General features: G+C 41.9%; 1 protein-coding gene across 2 annotated transcripts in view; it reads right to left on the reverse strand.

Moving 5' to 3' along the window:
- The window catches only part of LOC105259201 (protein jim lovell), a 128,856-nt gene that overhangs the window by 54,839 nt on the left and 51,929 nt on the right, over positions 1 to 22,088 (reverse strand). Inside the window, exon 2 of one of the 2 annotated variants that reach the window (XM_025406998.1) lies at positions 2,209 to 2,512. The exons of the other annotated variant lie outside the window; for it this stretch is intronic. The gene's annotated coding sequence lies outside the window, so the exon portion shown is untranslated. The remainder of the gene's footprint in view (positions 1 to 2,208; positions 2,513 to 22,088) is intronic. 2 annotated transcript variants of the gene reach the window in all.

A 22,088-nucleotide genomic window follows, 5' to 3' on the forward strand; every position in this document is an offset into this window, starting at 1 on the left:
GCGAGTCGGCTGGCATTAGCGGAGGGGTATCCACGCCGCCGACGGGGCAGTGTATCTCGCAAACGAGTGATTTGCATCAAATTGATCCGTTAAGTCAACAAGACCAGTTATACGCGCGCTCGGTGTATTCCTCTCCTCTATTCGGGCCCGCTGTCTCAGCTCGCGCGGCCCGACGTTGACTCGTTGCGCAAGCGAGATTGACCCCCAATGGAACGATTTGCTCCGCAACCGATCCTTTCTACCACGAAACTGCAAAAGATGATTGATGTGGGAGCGGTCTCCCGCGATCTATTTCGTCTCTCGTGTCGATCCGCGCGCGAGTGAGCGAGCGAGCGAGTTAGCTAAGCTAGCTCTAGCTATTCGTGCCCGTAGAATGTGGGACCGGTCTCGAGCGTCAAGCGGATTGTTTGTTGTACACTAGTCATGGATCACGGTCGTGGAAACGCCGCCTGAACTTTAACTCGATCGATAATTAAGCGATAGAGACGATGATCCTCTTGCTATCCTCCCTCCCGCAAAAATCGAAATTCCATGTAATTTCGGCGAGCATCTCGGCGATCTCCGTGCTTATTTCGACGAAAGACGACGATTGGCATAAAGTACGTATGCCTTTCGTCACACACTATGTCGCAAATGGAACTCGATCAAATTACACCGGTTTCGATCGAACTTTATGCGGGAAGAAGAAAGGTCGATCACGCTCCCCGCGATAGGATGGCGATCCTTCCTACGTTAGGCCGAGATTGGCTGAGGGCTAATTATGCGTAGAGGAAAACGGGAAAAGATGCCAAGTTACGGCGGCTATAAATATAAATCACGAGAGGAGGATTTGCTACAGATACCGGTCGCGCTCGTACGCAACCGAGCAGAAGGTATCTGCCGTTCGCTTTATGGATGAACGATTATGTATGTAGAGTGAATAAATCACGAGTAGCGGGTAGAGAGAGCGTAGAGCTACCACGTTTACGGATATCTTTTACGCGCGCGAGGAAGAAAAAGGAACGGTTCTCCCGTCATTTCGTCCTGGCGTACGCACGAGAAGACGGTAGATGATTCAACCTGAAAAAAATGTTTCAGGAATCCTTTCGGCGGCGGAACGTGTTACGAAGAATTTACCCATCTCCTCTCTCTCTCCCGTCCCGCCCCCTCCCTCTCTCACAATGTTACAGGAAACTGCGCGCCGTCGCAGGATGTCGTAAAACCCGGTGGCTCCTTATCTCTTGCATCGATCATACTTGTCCTGGATTATCCGACTCTATCACCTTTCCTTCGGACTATATATATATATAAATATATATATATATATATATATATATATATGTATATATTTTTGCCTCATACATATCTTGTAATTACTATTCCAGCCGCGAGTACTGCGGAGTCCCAGGGCGAACTTTGCGCAGGGGGTGGTTGTGAAAAATAGAAAAAAGTATTAGTATCTTCGTGCACGAACTCTATGCGAACTCGCGTGCTTCCGTTTACCAAGCCGAGCAAAATTTCTCATTATCCCGTCCGCTCGCCAGCAACGGAATCGAAATTTTTGGGAGGAGTAAAACACAAGAGAACGGTTGTACAATCATTCTGATTCGAGACGATTTAAAAATCATTGATGCACCGATGAGTGACCGACTAATCAATATCGTATGTAACTCGATTCTATGTCTACATTCAAATTTCCATGACATATTCATCTTGTAACCATGCCATTTTTATAAAACGAATTATTTATACACGCTTAAATCATCTCTTATAATCATATGAAAATAGACCAATTTGATGTGTTTATTTTTATCATTTTTAACTTTTATTAGTTTGCTTCGTGTAATTTTTTTTTAATACTATCAGCATTTTTACATTTCCAATAATCAATACGTAATTATTTTACGCTTTTAATACATCCCAATGTTCGAATTAAATTTAGCTCTACAAAAACGCGAAAGCTTCAAATATGATTAATGAAATAACAAATACAAAGTGAGATAGCTCGAGAAAGAGTCTCGAACATTTGCTTGGAAAAAGGTTGTAACAAAACATATTGCTTTACTAGGGTTTCCACGGCCTGGCGAACATTTATCTCGTGCATATTTTATAATTACAACTGTGCGATATGAACGAACTTTGGCAGTCCTCCAAGCTGTGGTAAAAAGTGTAAAAAAACGTCATTCCGTATCTTTGTACGCGAATGTCGCCGTCACGATGTATACTCACGTTTGTGAACTTTAGGAAGGGTCTGCTATTATCCAGTCGGTTCTACGGAGAAGAAATTAAGTCTCGAGCGAAGCAAGCCAGCGCAATGAAGTGGTGTGTCTTTAATGATATGCACTTCGCCGTGGAAGAGAGACTTGGTCCTTATAAAATAGCTCCGTTATTGTCTGTTAAAGAAGTGACCGGGTCTCACGAATATTTACTCTGCACTCGCTTCATAATTATGACTTGATTGCACAGTCGTGTTGCCCAATGGACCGGCTTTAACGATTGCGAACCTTCCGCGTGTAATACTGATGTATCGTTTCTAGTAAAAAGAAAAATATGATGAAAATTCAATGATGCGTCGATACAAAAAATTTCTCGAAATGAATGATTTAAATAAATTTCTACATTTTTTTTTCAAGAATCAACTTATTTCTTTCATTATGTTATAGATGGAAAAATATCAAATATATGTGTGTGTGTGTGTGTGTGTGTGCGTGAACATTTCTATTTATTTTTCTTACAGAAATATATATCATCTTTTTTTGAACAGCATCTGTTTCATAATCATTACGACGGTTGTTGTACACGGGAGAAGAAACGGAAAAGTTTTGGTCGCGCGCAGAATATAATAAAAAAAAGACAAATATAAAAAGTATAACATGACTATCTTTAGACACTGCCGTTACTGGCTTTTTAACTTCGCGAGTTGTTACCAGCCAGCATACCACGACGGAGAAATTAAGACGCGGAGAAGCCGCGGCTAAATGAAACCGTGTGTCTTTAACGATATGCACTTTTCCACGAGCAAAGTCACGGACATCCTGTATAAGGAGCGCACCGTATGCCGTCCTGTATTACACCCTTCGCCAAAAGAGTATTCCCGTTTCTAAGCTCTCCGCCATCGCTTTTTAATTACTTTCATAAATTACGATTCTTCGGAGTCTTGACGCGTCATGCCGTTCAACGTAATTCCATCACGCTTCGCAAACTGCGAATGTTCGTGCGAGAATCGATGAGACGTCGACAAAAAGTATAGAAATTATAAGCAAAGCATTCAACAAGCTACATCCAAGCCGTCATTTATTTTTCGAGGGGATGCTATAAAGACTCTCGAAAGAGCCAAGCGTTGAAATGAAATCGCGTGTCTAATTCATACCTAACGTGAAAATATAGATAGGAAATACTGTATTGGAATAATGTAAGAACTTTAAATAAGAAATATTAATTTGCGGAAAAATAATATAGACGAGTCTCTCGATAAAGAAATATGGTATTAACTTAAAATATTGTATTAATTGTCCTTTAAATATAGCAATGGAGCCATTTTCGACATAATTAGAATCATATAAGTGTGCGTCAAGTTATATGCTTCTTATACACACAAATTTATATTTTATATTCTTAAATTCTCTCTTAAATCCTGAGATTGGTTTCTCCCCATTATTTCCACAACAAAATACGCTATTTCTGTTAATAGTCTAGCGGACGAGATGCGTAGAATCAAAGTATATTGTTTGCGTCTCGCAGTCGCTGTTGCTGGGTGGTAATAAAAACTTATGGCAAATATGTTCCAGACTGTGCACGTTGCTTTTTAAGTTCGGGAAAAGCTCTTCGTTACAACAGAAACAGAATAGAGGTAGGTTAGGTAGCAGGATTTTGGTAAATACGCGCCGGAAGAAAGCAGCTGCCGAAATAAAATCACACACTTGCAGTATCACTTTCATTGCTCTCGCGAGACCGGATATAATTCCTCAAATGTATCAAACACTAAAAATTTATTAAAATACCAAAAGTTAATGATAGTGTGCCTCCATTTTTGAATTTTAATAATTGATGCAACACTAGATACATCAACATAGCGCAATTATAAAAACATTTCTATTTTATTAATTATATTTAGCAAGTTTAAAAATAAAATTTTTTTTAACTAGAATAGAGAAATTTTAATTTTTATCGATTTTGCTCAATAATTACAATCAATTGTTTTCGAATTAAAAGCCAAGGCATTATTATCATAATTTCTGCGTATATTCATAAGTTTTTCAAATTTGACAACTTTGAAGAGAATGCGATTAAAAAAAAATTACAAGAATTGTGAATTGGAACAAGTATTGCGTGCTTATGCAGTTATACCTAGCTTCGAAAAGTTTTCGAATATTTCACGTCATTTTTTTTCGTCTTTAACATGTAAATTAAGAACTACAAAGGCAACATAAAAAAATAATATACAAGTATATACAAGTATATCGTAAAATAAACCTGGGTATCTTTAAAATGTCATAAAAAGTTGCAAGCTTCCGGCCGTATAAGGAACATACCGTACATAGCATATGTGCTATCATGTGCATTAATTATTAGTCTGAAAAATGTTTAAATTCTCATTTCAGAATAAAAGTAACATTGCACGTCGGTTGGACATTTTCGCGAAAGAAAAAGCGAGAGAAAAAGATAAAGGAAAATAACATGGAAGTGGAGAACGCAACAGGAAGAAGATAAAGAGAGAAACATGACGCGGAATCGGACAAGCCGCACAAAGAAAGTCTAGGAAGAAGGAAAGAGATGATGAAGAAATAGAGAAAGAATGGATACGAAGACCGTCCGAGTTTTTTTCCGCAAAGACAGTGACTACCAGTTCCCTTGTACCTATCGCCCAAGAAAAGAGTATTTAAACGTCAGAGCGCTGACGTCACAAGAGTGTGGGTGCAAAAAGAAGCGCGCGAATGAGAGGAGAGGGAAAGAAGGAATAAAGAGGAACAAGTGGACGGGGTTCGAAGGTTTGTAGTAGGCGACGAACAGATAGGAGGAGAGATGGAAAAAGAAAAGAGAGGAGAGAGGTGGTAAAGGAGCACGAACAGGGGGGGGGAGGGAGAGGAGGACGGTAAGGAGATGCTTTAAGACGCTCAATATAAATACTAGAGGGGGTTGAGAAAAAGGGTTGCTTCCCTTCGGGCCGACGACGCCGGCCGGAGCGTGCACGGTCTTCGGCAAGGGAAGGAGGAAAGAGAGGTTCAATGAGGGAGAGAAAAGCGGGTGCGCGAGAAAACGAGAAGACGAAAGTCCATCGGTGGGAGGTGGAAGGAAAAGCACGGCGGAAGAAAGACAGGGAGGAGGTGGACGGAGGAAGGCTACGATGGAAAGGTGGTGGATCGAGGAGGGTCGAGGACGGGTGGGTAGCGGCGTCGAAGGGCTGCCTGGATGGCAGTACCGGGGCCAGGGGGGAGAGTGGAGTGGGATAAGACGCGAGGGGGACAGGGACGAGGGCCTACGGGGCTGGAAAACTCACCCCTTTTCTTGCTTACCCTCGCTCGCTGTTTAATTGCATCTTACTTTCGAATTTTCCGCGTAGAGCTATCGATCGAGACACGCGAAAGGGGGTTCGTTTGCGTCTTATCTCCGACGGCCCTCGTCGTCTACTCTCCGCTCTTTATCCCCCGTCTCTTTCCCCCCGCTTTTTCTTCTCTTCGTTTCTCTCTCGACCGGTCCCCCTTGCTCGTCCCCGTTCTCTTTCTCTCGCTTTCCGTGTCCTTCTCTTTCTTTCTTTCTTTCTCTCTCCGCTGTCTCTACCCTCTTCGTCCTCGACTACCTCATCCACCTCACCCACATCAACCCCATTCGCCGAGAGAGCGAGAGCGTGAGAGAGCACCCCGTGCTCCGGCCCGGCGCCCACCCCTCGGCGGACTATTTAAAACTACACATAGCCAATGCGTAAGACGACGGACTGGCTCGGCTCAGGGCCGAGGAGCTCGTCGCAAATTTCTTTTCTAATTTCTATATCATTCTACATATTCGCCTAATACTTACAATGTAGAACATCGTGTAAACATCAATGCAACAAACTATTTTTCGACTTTGCCAAAATATCCAACAATAATTCTCACTTTGTAAATTAAGGAGATCAATTTAAAAGATGCAAGATGTCTGTGCAATATATATATACAATACTTAAAAACTTTGTGTGAAAAACTATTTATAGTTCTACATATGCAGCAATTTTATTTTAAAAATATATTCTTTTTTTTATACTACATTATGTTTTTACACACGCGCGTGTGTAACTCTTTTTATGAAGTGCATATGTTGGGTATATGCATGTGTGTGACTATTTTTATGAATAAATGTATGTGTGTGTCTGTGTTTTTACAGTTTACTTTTTAAGATAAATTCCCGATTAGACTGAGATACTGCGATCACAATTTTACATATTTAATTTTATTAAAGAGAGCTTAATTTCATGCAGTTTGAGAGATCTACTATAATATTTATCAGCAATGAAGTAATAAACGTCCTATTAATTATTGAGGAAATTTCATGATATCTTTAACCGAGAACAAATTAAGGCATCATTCACGAATAGCTGACGAAAAACCGATTCGATACAGAATATCAAATGAGAGAACTGCGCATTAAAACATATCGCGAGCGAAGCATTTCTTTTATAAAATATCTTTGACATCTTTGTTAATAAACATAATCATCGCATATACATGCAAGCATCATCATGGTTGCAAGCCTGATTTAACGTTCTTTGCGAGAAAGATCGCGATCGATAATTCTATTTGCCCTCTATCTCTCTCTTTTACAATCCGCAACTTTGTGCGGCGAGAAAAAGAACCAGGGAGGACCAAAAGCACGCTGCGCTGTATCGCGAGAGAGAGAGAGAGAGAGAGAGAGAGAGAGAGAGAGATTTCGCATTCAAGAAATTGTCCCAAACGAGTCGTCGCGCGACTAGAGACGAAGGCGCCCGATGTTATTTTCGCCCCTTAGATTTTTAATCAATCCGTCACTGGTAAAGTAGAGACGGGGTGGTTTCTTCCTTAGTTCCCTTCCTCGCTTCGTATTTAAAACCTCGGGGCTGATGAACGCTCCTCATGCCAAGCAGCCTGCCGCTTCCCTCGAACCCCCGATCCACCATCCTCCTTCCCATTTCTGCCTTCGGCCGCCCTCCCCCTGTCTCCTTCACTACCGCGCTTCTACCGGGTTTCTATCCCCCCGGAAACTCACGCATACGTATCCGCGCGCCGACACCCACACAGAGACAATAAGATAGAGAGAGAGAAAGTTCCCCTCGATTCGCTCGAAGAGCAAGGAACAAGAGAAGGCGATTTCGTAAGTATGCAACACATCACGTGCAGGTTTGTCCTGTGCTATTACCTTTTCCACGTTGCATTATGACCCGGGTAGAATGGCGTGTTACGGATACTTACAACATGATACACGTGAGCGTTACGTGAACGGCGGAGAGCAGGTGCGGGAAAGGAGGTGATACACGTGTCTCGTTAGAAATTTTATTTTGTTTCGACACGTGAATTTTTGGCTCATATGATTCTTACGCACAACGGTTAAGTCAGAATAGTATCGCATGATACAAAAATCGCATATATATTTTCTTCAATTATTGTGAATTGATCCCTTGCTATGATGAAAGAATAAGAGCGCATAATTTTCCAGAATTTTTTGAATTAATTTTAAGTAAACTTTAACAAAATATTTTACTTTTATTTCAATTAAAATATGAAACGCGCGTTGTTATAATTCCACATTCATCAAAGTCTCATACATGTTATTAATCAATTCATTTTGAAATAAAATAATAGATTCATGTTGTTAGCAAAGAGACATTCGCCTCGTTTCTCTCTTTCTCTCTCTCTCTCTTTACGAATAATTTATCTCTCGAGAAATTCTTTATCCACGTGTAATGAAATGACTGGCACCTGCCTCGTGTACTCTCGCGTCTAGGATACACTTACGTTACGTAACTCTATTATTATAGCCGCACCCGAAAATCCTCCAAAAGTGATCAACTCGTTTCGCTTACGATAGCTCGTCAAGTATCGATAAGAATCAGAGAAGCGCGGCATTATCGAGGTAATCGGGACAGCGTGCATGGTATAGCGCACGATAGGGTGATATGGATTTTCAACTCATATGACATTGAACAGCACGCAATGTACGACTGCTGCCGTGCTTCAATTTGTCTCGCATGTAATTTCATCCCCCTTCGATTACGCGTAGGCGCGACCATCCCCCCTGCTCTCCGCGGAGAGATTCCGCGTTACACACACCCATATATACTACACCATTAACCTCGCCGCCGACTTCGATTTCCTAACAAAGCACTTCGCGCGTCGACTAAAACTTCCTCACCCTCGGAAAAGTGCAGAGGGAGAGGGATAAAGACTCGTTTCGGTGTATTTGAAGTGTTGAGAATGTTGTAAATCTAAGCTGGGGCAAAGAGAGAGAGAGAGAGAGAGAGAGAGAGAGAGAGAGAGAAATCTTAAAAAAGAGCTAACTATTTAAAACTATTTATCTAAGTAAATTATTTATCATCTAAAATCTTTCTAGTAATATTATATTTTACGATTCTCCTTTGTATTAAAAAAAAACTTAAAAAATTGCAATTCAAAAATCACTGTTGAATTAAAGATTTGTCAAAGTATATTAATAGCGATTAATACTGTGAATATTTAATTATTTTTTCAATAAAGATCGTATCTATTTTTTTTAGTAGTAAGAACGGTAGCGAGAGTGATACGCGTATCGAAACGTAAAAAACGAATTTCCGGTTTGCAAGAGCACGCGTATTGCTCGTATTAGCGACTAGCGACGCGAGATTCCAGGATTTCCTTGATACAGACAATAAGGCCGAAGAGAGATGTGAATTGCTGATGCATGACACAGACCGCAGTCCACATCCGGCATCATCGACCGGCCACGGTAGACGTCTTACCCTTCATCTCCGTTCAGCTATCATCTGCTCGCCTCTCGATCGTTACGCCAACGAAGCCCTTTGCACTTATCTTTCTTCTTTTCCTCTCCTCTGGCTTTTGTACTTTAATACTTAACATCGTCATCGAACTACTACATCGAGTCGTTACTTTTTTACATTCACATTATTCTAAAGATCTATTTTTGACTTAAACAATTTTCCATTTTGCTTTATAGAAATTTTTGAAATTAATGTTATATGTTTAATGTTGTTTCGATAGCGATAGAAATTTATATTGATAAATAATCTCTCGAAGAATATGAAAATCCTATAATCTGTTGCAATTTAATAGTAATTGATTTTTTAAAGTAGTTTCTTGAATTTTTTTATTTTTGAGATATAAATCTTTTGCAAGATCTTTTCAAAAATCTCTATTTCAAGATTAGTTTATCGTAAAAGTTTGCCAATTTCTTCTGCTTTAAAAACATTCGTATATTTGATTTACTTATAGAAAATTACATGATAATAAATGGCTATCGATAATCCCGACAAGCATAGATTTTACGTGAACAGATTTGTTACAAATGTGAGAGAATGTTACGCGGTAGAAAGGAGGAAAAGAGAGTAGAAAATAAGTGCAGTTTATGGGCGTTCGATGTACGACAAGCTCGAGTAGCGACGGGGACGCTCGTGTAATTCGTTGCCCACAAGACGCAAAGAAAAGTGTCACCGTCGAGAAAGTTGCCTTTTCCTAAAAACACTTGAAAACTCGGATACCGGCGCGGGCCGAAGGGTACACTTTAAGTCCTCGTACGAGTAAGTTCGAGAAGCCGTCCGAACAAATAGTAAATAACAAATAAAATCAACGGAACGTGTCGGATCGCAAGAATCAAAAGTGGAAAGCATCGCCGTTTTCGCTTTTTCGTAACTATCTTGTACATCGGAAAATACGTAATTCTACTCCGATAGGATCTCGAATGGCGAACGAAAATACATACGTAAATATACGTGTGTATGGTGAAAGTACGGTACATAAAATTAGGAAAATCCAAGAGAAAGATTTTCAAAATATATAGCGCATATTTTTGTGCGAACAATAAAAAAATGCGATGGGAAAAAAAATTAAAAAACGAACAAAGATTTGTGTCATACTCGAGTGGTTAGCTGTAGCCGAATACTCGGCGCGCTTTACTGCACTCTACTGAGCTTCGCTGGGCTCCACTTCTCCGGAACAAGGAAGACCTTGGTTAAATCTAAAGGCGAGCAGTTCTAGCCAGCAAGTTGCTGTCACATGTACGTTAACATTCACAACGATACTGCACCAGATACCGTTGCAAACATAATGTCAATGTCATTTCTTAGGAATATTTGAATGAAGTAAATTTGCATAACGGTTACAAATTGTCAAACAAATAAAATATTCTACACGAAGAAAGAAAAAATATATTATAAGTATATGACGCGGCAATTGCTTGGTATTTTTAATCTTTGTGTCCCGGGATAGATAAACATATTCTTATAAAATATCTATCTATAGACAGAGACTGATATTCATTTGGATTAGATCTCCTCTTTTATATCTCGCGATAGACGTCCGAATTAGATCGCGAAAATATGGAAACGTGAAATACGCATATTAAATAAAGTCGCAAAATAGCCCTGCCTGAAGGAGCGCGGGTTGCGATGGAATCGGGCGACAAGCGTATTTCCGTATCAGCAAATCGAATAACGCGCGCCACCGCGGCGGTATGGATAAGATGAAGCGAAAATATCGATTAGGATAAGACTTAACTCAATCATCTCTCTATCAACAATAATCTCTCGATGAATATTTAACAAAGTGGCTCAGCATTTCATGTGTTTCTTCCCCCTATTCTCGATAACTTCAAATTCGAAGCTGCTCTGATCCCAGTTCAAATTTCCCAGTTTCAATTTTTCTCAACGTCTGATCATTCCGTATACTATTATACGGATGTATTTATTGAATAACTCAATCATATTCGGTATCGATTATAATACATAGACACTGTAAGTTACAGTTACATCGTGTTTGTCGAAAAATGCGTCGCAATTGTAATCGCAACAAAGATAAGATAAAAAGTGCAAACTTTTGGCATTTAAGAGACGTACACGTGACATCAAGTAGCGTTTATGAAGACAGAATATTATTTATTTTGTGTTTAGATTATGATATAACAGCTATAAACAGCTATAGATATAGAATCCATAAGATCCATCTCTCTCTACGTCTTAAAATTAATAATACATCCATATGCAATTGAACAAAGATACATCGATGATTCGATAATAATAAAAAAACAGTTATAGGCGAATTATCGGGCACAGCGCAAAATATTATACAATTTCATTATCGCGTAATTTCAAACGAACGAAAAAATAATCCAGCAAGAAGCTCGAGTCAAATCCGAGGGAATCTTTCGCGCCGCCTTCTTCTCCCGCGAAGAGCCATCCATCGTTGTCTCATTTGCGCCGTGTATCACGGCCGCGCATCCAACGCCCTATGTATATACGTATAATAACTATGTACGATGCCGGGGCTCCGTAATCATCTCCTCGACGACTGCTATTAGTGGACAGGCCGGCGCTATAGCGCGAGATCGCGCAAAACAATACGGTGGTCCGGGATTTCGACAATGCGGATCCAACGGCGGATTCGCGAATTCGAAAGCGTTGACCTGGGGCCTCGCCGAGCCAGGCAGCTTTCCGGGTGATCACCCGGTATGGACACACTTACGAGCATCCACACTCGCTTGTCGGGGCGAGAGGCGAGTCCGTATGAGAATACACTACGATACATTCGAGAGTGTGGTGAGTGCGCTAAGGAGTGTGGAGCAGCGAAAGCGGAGGAGGCAGAGAGAGTGTCGGAGGGAGAGACAGAGGGTGAGAGAGAAAGAGAGATAGATGGATATATAGATGGATAGATAGAGAGAGAGAAACATAGAGAAAGGGGTGTGCGCGATGGGATGGATGCTGCACAGTACGCGGACGGTCTTAGCGGTATCTTGGCTCCCTCGCTGTCCTGGGGGCGAGCGGCTAAATACCTCAGGATTGTTACTATTGCCACCCCTTTGCACCCTCCTCCTCCTTCGCCAGACCAGCAGCCACCCACCCCGGCTCCTTTTGATAGGGTGGAATGGGTTAATGCTATTGATTCACGTGCACAAGGTGCTTGGGCAGAGGCAGCAGCGACGACCGCCACTGTTTGACAGTAACGGATCTCCCTCCCCTTTACGAGGAGATACCTACACGGATACGGCTATCGGTACTTTCTTTCCGAGTCGACGAAAAAAACTCGATTCGATTCTATCTCGCGAAACGCTCGATAGAAACATTCCAAGAATTTAAGATCTTTTGATATTGTTCTAAACAATATTGTGTCGCATGTTTGTATGTAATATAATTTGTACAATTCTTTTACGGGGAGAAAATGATTGTTTAATATATTACATTGCATGCACACAATTTACATATTAATATTATATAATATATATATTAATAGAGACAGAGATTATATATTATATAAATATATAAATATATATTATATATTAATATTATATTAATATATATATAAATACATCGTTATACATGTTTTTTTTAAACTAATGCAAAGGTAATTTAAAGTAACCATGTTATACAATCGCGCAATTTCTGAAACAAGACTGCGATACGTTCATTCTAATTCTCCCTGTTCACATAATCATACACGTTCGTGATCGAAGCCTGTTTGCCAATTCGAAAGTAACATGCAACAGGAGCGGTAAATCGTATAAACGTCATACTAAATGTACGAGTATCACTAAGCTCTTCCACAAGCCCTGACTCGCACCCTCTTCTGTTACTCTTCAAGTCGTTCTCGCCACTGCGATATCTCGCCGGTTATCCACCTTTGAAGTATTACTCAGCAGAATGTTCGATGATTTTCTAATGAACTTGTTCGCATTAATCCATTAATGTAACAATTGACGCGATCAAAATTATTTACACACCTTCAGACGCGTTAATAATCATTAATAAAATTAATTCATCATTAATATAAACACGTATTTGCCGAATTGCTACGCAATCGATCGCGTGGTCTCGGTAAAAATATCTACACGCGATCTTGGAATGAGGGTGTACGGGACGAAGAGAATGTCTATATAGTCGGCAAACTTTGCGGTTTCGCAAAGCGCGCGATATTGCAGATAATAACGTAAAGACATAATAATGAACAGAGATCTGTAAGAAAATTGTGGGTAGAATTCGAGAGTTAGAAGCCCTGCCGTTTCGTATGCCGCATTAATAAATCGTTAAGTACATGTTAGATATATCTCGCATATTTTTCTCATAACTGGCAATCCATTTACAGTTAACCATTGAACGTAACAATGGAAGAAGATTATACACAATCCAGATTAAATTTTTATATATTATATATATATATATATATATATATATATATATATATAATACTATATGTATATAAATATAAAATATTTAACAATAATACTGTATAAATAATATTTATATAATAGTTTACCTACGCGAATACAGTATATAAAAAAAAAATAATTTCAAGTAAATAAATTTTAATGCACAGACGCGCTGACCTGTCTATTCCCATCTGCGCTTAATAGTTTCCCAAAGACGGCGCAACGGCAAATTGCATAATCTCACGTTTTTTTTTCTTTCTCTTTCATGACGAACGGTCGACAGACTCTCGACGAGGTTAACTCATCAACTTAGCAGCACCCGGTACAAACCGATCTTCTTTTCTGCCGAGCCACGAGGCACGCGCGCGTCACCCAATTACAATAATGAGATACCGGCGCGTTCGCGACCGTCCATGAAAAATGGAAGGGTTCATCTCTCACCGCCTGGATGCTGGACGATGCTCCGTGTTGCGAGGCGTCACACAATACCCGTCCGAAAACGAGAAGAAGATGGGAGGGTACGAGGCGGTTAGCGATCAGTGTCTGCAAGGAGAAGGCGAGAACGACTGGGCCGAGATATAAGAGATAGAGAGAGAGCGAGAGAGAGAAAGAGAGAGAGAGAGAGAGAGAGAAAGAGAGAGACCTGCGGGGAGGGGGCCTACATTATCGTGACGTGTAATACAATATGCAGATAGATATTTGCAACCCGCGCATCGAGTGAGAAAGAGAGAGAGAGAGAGAGAAAGAGAGGGAGCGAGTGTGAGACAGCAGAGCCAGCGCGGCGCGTCGCTGCCCCGTGCCGTTCTCTCGGAAGTGCGATTGGAGGGAAGGAAGATGCCTCTCTTCTCTCAACTCGCCTTCCTCGTCTCACCCTCTGCGGCCGGACACGAAGAGCGCGCGGCAGAAGCGTGAGTGGGAACGGGAAGACGCGATAAAGGCAGGAAAGGGAGAAAGGAAGACGGAGGAGGACGACGTAGACGGGGAGGGGGGTAAGAAACTGTGAAATATCGATTAAGTTTGCCAGTAAGACAAGGAACGTCCGCGAAGCGAAGCCAGGGCAGGCAGGCAAGCAAACAGGCAGGAGGCAGGCAGGCAGGCAGGCAGGCAGGCAGGCAGGTAGGCAGGCAGGCAGGCAGGCAAGCAAGCAGGCAGGCAGGCAGGCAGGCAGGCAGACTAGCAGGCTAGCTGGCTGGCTGGCTGGCTGGCTGGCTGGCTGGCTGGCTGGCTGGCTGGCAGGCAGGGGGCCGTAGAGTTGGCGAGAGGGTGCGCGGAAGAAGGACGAGGGTGGCGGCGGAGGGTGGTCAGGAAGAGGGGAAGGTGATATGAGCATTGTATCGGGGAATTAACGGTACCCCCCCCTCGCGCGCCCTCCCGTGCACCAACCCGACACCCCTCAACCACTACCGGCCTCTACCTCCTTCTCGTCCTTCTCGTTCTGCGCTTTCTCTCACTCCCTCATCCTCTCTCTCCTTTCCTTCCTTCTCGTCTTCCTCCTTTCTCCTCCCTTACCGCGACTCCCTCGAATCCCTTGCCATCTTTCCAACTCCATCCCTCTCTGTCTCTCTATTATATGTACGCGCGCATGTATATCTGCACGTCTTTCTGTCTCACCCCCTTCGCCTCTCGGCCACCATCAAGCTCGCCGTCTTACGACTCTCACCCCGCTACGACCACCTTCGTATTCGCCTGCCCAGCACACGTCCCAGATCGGCTCCCGAGCAACCCTCTATCCGGTACCGGTGTGTACAGCCGCGGGGTGAGGAGCCGCTATTGCCCGGATAGAGGGATGCAACGGCTTGAGGATGCGCGCATACACACCTAAGTCTGTACCAATCTCCCTCTGCACCCCACCTGCCACCCACACCCGGCTCTGCGCGCTCTTTCGTCCACCATGGACACGTCCTTCCATCATCCGGACGAACAAAGTGGTGGTCAAGCTCTCTCCGTGTCCGGCACTGAATTCATTGCCGTAACGTTGTATCGTGATAGTACGAGCGAAATCTATCCTAGACAATCGATAAATAACGCAAGAAAGGTTTTTAGAAAAACCATCGTACGATTATGTCAACAATGTGAGAACAATTAAAAAAAGATAATTTTTTTTATGCAAATATGAAAATCGATCTGATAACATAAAAATATATAATCCTAGATCACAATTAAAAATAAGTTTTAAAAATAAGCATCGTCCTAGTATTGCAAAAGCGCATTAGAATGAAAATAATATTTTATGATTTTTGAAGGTAATATCAAATCGCGAAATATATTTTATTTATAATATTAATATTTTTCCTATCAATATTTTTATATCCAACAAATATCTAATATATAATGTCTTCATATCTGAGATTAAAGAGGATTGCAAATACATTTTTTGCTGCAATGCTATTTAAATATATATGCATTTGAAAATCGAAGTTAGAAATTGAAATATTCTATTGAAGAGAATTATCAAACGTCGACAAAAAGCAAATGTCAATCAGCGAGGAAAAGAGGGATGCCAGCTAATTAACAAAATAGGATGAGTTTAGAAGAGACGCAAATAACGGACAGGGTGGCAATAGCCGCAAATTCAATTATCACCAATTTGCCTGCAATTTGTCCTATATAATTATTCGTGGCTGTTTCCGTCAGCGGCTGCACGATTTACCGTTCGAAAAGAAAGCGTTGCCGGTTGCATCATTGGGGATTCAATTAATGCACCATGCTTATTAGGAGCAGCGGATTGCGCGCGCCGTTTACCCTCAAGGCCGAATATTATACGTAATAATCTGGTTAGACAAAGACTTCGCGACTATTTGCTGCACGCGCTATCACGGATATGTCCTATTCTCCGTGAATCACGTAAGGTTTATGCTTTGTATGCGGTTCTGGATATTGCGTGGAGACAGACAGTGTATCGAGAATGAACTAAAATTCATCCCAATTCGTTTTCGTTAATTCGAGCTGCCCATGCGATCAGTTTTATTCCGTCTCTCGACGCAAGATAAATGCTAAATAAATCAAATATTTTACGAAACAAATCAAAGATTTTATGTCCTGATTGTTTGCTGGATAATTCCAACAATGATTTTATCGGATGTATTTACTTTAATTTTAAATATTAATTTTATGTCATAGAGCTGTATAGCTACAATAAGAGAGATAATCGGAGAAAACAACAAAATTGGCAAAAGGCGATTAATACTATAACACATGTTGATAGTAAATCTCCGATCATGGACCGAGATAATACTTCACAAAATCTCGACTCTATCGCGTCGAGATCACTTTCTCTATCTCTGTTTTCTATCTCCCTCCCTCTCTCTCTCTCTCTCCCTCTTCTCTCTCTCTCTCTGTCTCTCTCGACATCTCTCAACGACATACATCATACGACAGTCTAAACGCGGACGTGCGAAATCTGTTCTGACAGCGGGGTTCAGAAATCGGCGATAAAATTGATGTAAACAGCCACTTGGCACGCTCTTCGCGCCGATGGTTGCTCCCAGGAGGGTCTCCCGGCATCTCCCTTTTTCATGCTCCTCTTACCCTCTCCCGCCTTTCTCTCACTTTCCTCCTTTTCCCTCCTCCTAAGCTACGTGTTTATCCTTTTGTAAAGAGAGCACGGATAGGACACGTAAGGACCGATGATGCGACGGGAAGTAACGGCAGCGATTGTTGCAAGGAAAGAACGACGGCGGTGGCGGCAGGCGAGCGGGTGGATGGGCGAAGGGACTAGAAGGAGGAAGAGAAAGAGAGGGATAGATAGGTTAAGAGAGAAGCGCGAGAGGAGCGCATGGAGCAGCCATAAACAGCTTGTTGCTTCCGCGAAACTGCCGAGACTCCTACGGTGCGGCTCAAATGCTCGGCGTGGGCTCACCTTGGTTTATATCACCTATCTTATCCAATGGAATGGCTCGGGTGGGCGCAAGTATGCGTAGAATGTGAAAGATTGCCTCTCGTGAGAGTGAGAACAATGCTGGAAATGGAACGGGACCTCGAGTGTCCAGGAGTTTAAGCGAGAAACGTCGTTTCGCTACCTGAGAGGCCCGAACTCTGGTTCAGCCATTATTATTCACTCTCTCTCTCTCTTCTCGTCGTTATTATCCGTCGTTATTATCCGATCGATGATCGAGACAAGTAAGAGAAATTGATACGATTAGATTTCTATGACGATGTATGCTTATTAAGCATAATAATCAGAATAAATATGTATATAGTATATATAATTAAAAAACTCGAAAAAAAATAATGTGTGCCCTCGTATAAAATGTATCTTATGATTACTATAGATTACTGTAACAAAGATTTATAAATTATTAATGAAATTAAATTTCACAATTGTTCGCAAAATATTCTTACATGCAATATCTTTTGCAGTTTTTATTATTAGCTTACTACTCTTCCAGTCATATTTCAAGTGACTAAAAAATTATAATAATTCTATTATATTTTATTATTTTACGAGAAATTAAAATTGAGAGAAACACAAAAGAACAAAGCTAAATATATTACATTAATTGTTAAAGTTTAGAGTGTAAAGTTGATGTCTCGAGTTAATTGAAGGAAATCAGATTTGTCGATTAGATTTATCGGATTTATCTCTCTCCGTCGATTCATACCGGTGATGTTACCGAAAACCGATAATATTGCATAAGTTTTGCCTTAACACAATGACGTATGATGCAAACAAGATCACTGAAAGCAGTTCTGTGCTAGTTTTACTTTGTAGAACATCGGTCGATGGAATGTATACGTAATTATGAAGCGTGTGCCGCGGTGTACCAGGTACATGAGAAACTAATAGTCGCCGACTCGTAACAACTGTCATTAACAGTCATTAACGACGCATCGCTACCTTGCAAGATCAACGGAAGAGGAAGGGGCAGACAAGCGATGCTTAATCGGCGAGAGAAATCAATGCTGAGAAAATCAGCTGATTAATTCTGTCTCGTTTTTATTTTCTCATTCATTCATTGCAAATAAGTAATATATGTATAACGTTTATTAATTATTATTAATATTATTAATATTGATGAAAAAAATTACAAATTGATCATTTCTCTGTAACGCGAGAAAATGAAAAATTTTTATGATTGTTTATTAATATTATTTATGACATATATCTCTATTTTCATTGTTACTTTAATTATCATAATTAATAATTTTATTAATTTTTTTCTATTCTAACACTGTACCTTCATACAAAATTTATATTAGCACAACAAATTATTTTCGAGATACTTTTTTTGTAGTTTTCGTCTAAAATAAAAATTTATATAAAAATGCTCCCCATCTTTATTTTTTTTAAGAGGCAGTTGTATATTATGTACTGTTAAGTTTTCTGTAAAAAAATCATAAAATATTAAAAATAAAATAAAGTTTTTATATTACTGCCTCCTCGAATAAATAATAAAATTGATAACATAATTTTAAGTTATATCTCTTAACAAAAACAGAACTTAACAAGAACAAACTAAAATATAAAAATATTATTTATATATATAAATAAAAAAGGCTAGTGGCTAGTACGTACAATCATTTAGCAAATTCCCTATTTTGACAAAAACGGGAGACGTAAAACGGCACAATACGCTGTCGGAAGAAGGTCGCTCAAGCACCGGGACCTTAAACCCCTTGAATCTTGGCACGAATCTTTGTAACCGAGATTGCCTCTAAAGACGCGATGCTTGCAACATCGGGTAAAGGGAGGACATGTAAACAGCCGTCGTGTTCGTCGACGGGACAAACTCAACAAAGTTTCACGATGACGAAGGTAAGCGTGAAAGATCCTTGAAGAAATTCCTTGAAGAATTTTTCCAGGGTGATCGAAAGATATCGATCGATCGCTACCTATTCGCAGGGATGCGTTTTCGCATGCGAATCGTCCGAGAAGGACGTTTCTTTCACGAAAGCAGAAACCGAGCTGAAAACGCGGGATTCGCATAACGCGAAATAATAATCGATTATACGTCGACCGATTATGCGGCCAGTGATTATTGCAAATTCTCTCCGACGTTGGAGATTCTCCAGGTTTTGAGTCTTCGGAAACACAGAGGGAATTGGCCCGCGAGACAGGCGCGATGGGGATAGAGAGAGGGGGATAGATTCGCGCAACATCGGATTACGGGAAGGCATGTAATCGGCCGCAGGCCTAGCCGCCTAGTCGGAACGGACGAACTTCTCCGCGAGAAGGAACCGCGAGGAGGAGGCGAGCAGCCGGTCAGGAAACGAAGGAGGGAGGGGGAGGGGGCGACGGACGCTCGAGAGAGGTTTGGTAACGCGGGTCGAGTACGAGAGCTCCGCAGGCAGAGAAGAAGAGGGAGACGGAGGTGAGCGCGCGCCAAGGGTTCTGAGATACTAACCCTTGGCCAAGCCGCACCCCGAGGTCCAGAATAATCTACAATCCATATCAGTCTTAGGTAGTCCACCCTGCCGTCCTCCCCCCGCCTCCCCTCCGCATCTCGTCCCACCGTCCTGGAACTACCTTTAGCAATGAGAGCTCGTCCCTCGTCCCTCACCACCGCGGGCTTCGTTCGCGCGTCCTTTTCCCTCACGCCGCCCTCCGTGCGCCACGTCTCCCTCCGTCCCTTCGAGTATTCCCGTTCTCTTCTTCCCGCCTCCTCCATCCTCCCGTTGCTCTCTCCGTCTTAGCCGCAACCCTTGCCAGGACCAGCCGGCTAGTCAATACCCCACACGTTCCGTCCTTATACGTGCTGGTGCCGGCTCCTTCTATGTATGGACCCTAAACCATCTCCCTATCCAGTCCACCGCCGGGCTGGCTCCTTAACGATGGAACTATACGCGTCTCCCGTCTTCCCCCTTCCGCCTCTCTTCCCGAACACCCTTCGCCGCGAGTTGCTGTTGTGCGATAAATTCGCTTGGCAACTGGCGGTCTGCTGACGCGAGTCATCCGATCTAACGTCGATGTATATCGAGGTTGACTCGCGAGGTGACGGAATCAACGTCCGAAAATGTTGTCGGCCGACAAGAGGAAAACGCGAAATTCCGCAACGTTGCGAGACGCGACAATAATGTTCGATGGACGCAGCGTCTGACATTTCCATGACGCGTCGAGAGACGCGTGTAAACTACTATATCTATACGCATATTATTACACGCAGTATCAATTATCAATCGCTTCTCTTTATTTTGCAATTATATTATATATGCCATGTTATTTGTCGTAAAACAGAATCAGCTGCGCGTCGTCTCGAACGAGTTAAACGACCGTGTAACTACGCGGTACGCGTTCCAGATAACCGACGTGTACGCATCGAGGCTAGAATCTGAGATAGATAAAAGTAACGCGCGGCCATCGAAAGCTTAAACGTGCACGATGTCTGCGAATCCATATGGAATCGCCATTCACCGAAGTCCACCGAGAGCCGATCTTGAGTGGCCATGGCGCGGAACAGCGCTCGATGGAGCGGAACTACCAGTCACCTGCTCACTTCCGGCACGCCGCTGTGGTCGTCCTCCCGCCACGCAGCATCTCACCTGACCCCTCTGACTATCCTCTGAATATCTTCGCCGTTCTTGCCTTCCGTCCGTTCTTTCCTCCTCATCTTCTTCTTTCTCTCTTTTCCTCTCCTTCCAATTCTCATTTCTTAGTTTCCGTCCCGCTTCGGTTTGCTTGAATGCACGTTCGTGCACTTACGTTGCCGATCCTCCGCTGCTACATTTGCACGCTGCATTTTTACGCATCAATGTATGTACGTATATATAGTATAGCGTGTTCCAAAACGATCTTTTTAATATAATATTGCTTTTGTTTCAATGAGAAATTATTTTATTATATATTATTTTATTTTATTATATATAAACTAAATTAATTTTTTAATTCTTTATTTATTATATACAATTTTCTCTTGAATGAATAAAATAGAAAATTAAGAATTCTTTGCAAGCTGATAAAGTTGCATTAAAATAACAATATTCTATTTCATTCGTGCATACATTTAAATAAAACTGAGTCTCTTAGAATTCAATCGCAAAGCTTATTTAATGTTGAATATGGAATAAATATGCGACGAAAAAAATTAAAAATGGTGGAATTAAAATGAAAAGGAAGGTTAAGGTTTTAGGACGGCTTGTGTCCGTATACAGTACATGTATACGTGTATGTTCCGGTGGCCAGGCCGCCGCTCGCCTGGGAACGCCAAGCATGACTAAGCGCTATACGGTTGCTTCGAATCTGGACTGGACGACCGGATCGAGCGATCGTCGGCGGCCGATGGTCGACCGGTTAATCGGGGCACATTCACACACAAAGAACCGCGGAAGGAACTGTGACTGCTCGCAGACTCGAGATGGCACGGAAGACGTCGCGTCATTTCTTACGCGCGTTTCTCTTTCTCTGGGAGCGACAGGAAGTAGTTGGAAATTTAGCATCGTTGCTATGCCCGCCGTATCCGCGAGATCTATCTTTGTGATCGGAGTGAAATTTTTATTCCAATCATTCCTGACTCCATCGTAAGATATTTATCGTCTTCTGTAATTTACGATAGAACTGATCGTCCTTCGATCGTCCCTGGGATTTCAACTCGCACGATTTACACATGGAATAATTAGAAGATTCGTAAATTTCTAGTTAACTTAGTTAAAAAGTACTCGCACAGGAGAGCCGACGACGTTCCTAAGTTACGTTTCGGATGTTTGTCTCCTGCTGCTCGCGGCATCGTCGGAATTATCGCGGCGGAGTAAGAATCCGCTGGTGTTTGGACCGGTCTTCAATTAGCGGATTTAAATCGAGGATTTAGCGAACGGCGGGAAGG

The sequence above is a fragment of the Camponotus floridanus genome, unplaced genomic scaffold (genome assembly GCF_003227725.1).
Source record: "Camponotus floridanus strain SB8 unplaced genomic scaffold, Cflo_v7.5 scaffold16, whole genome shotgun sequence".
NCBI lineage: Eukaryota > Metazoa > Arthropoda > Insecta > Hymenoptera > Formicidae > Camponotus > Camponotus floridanus.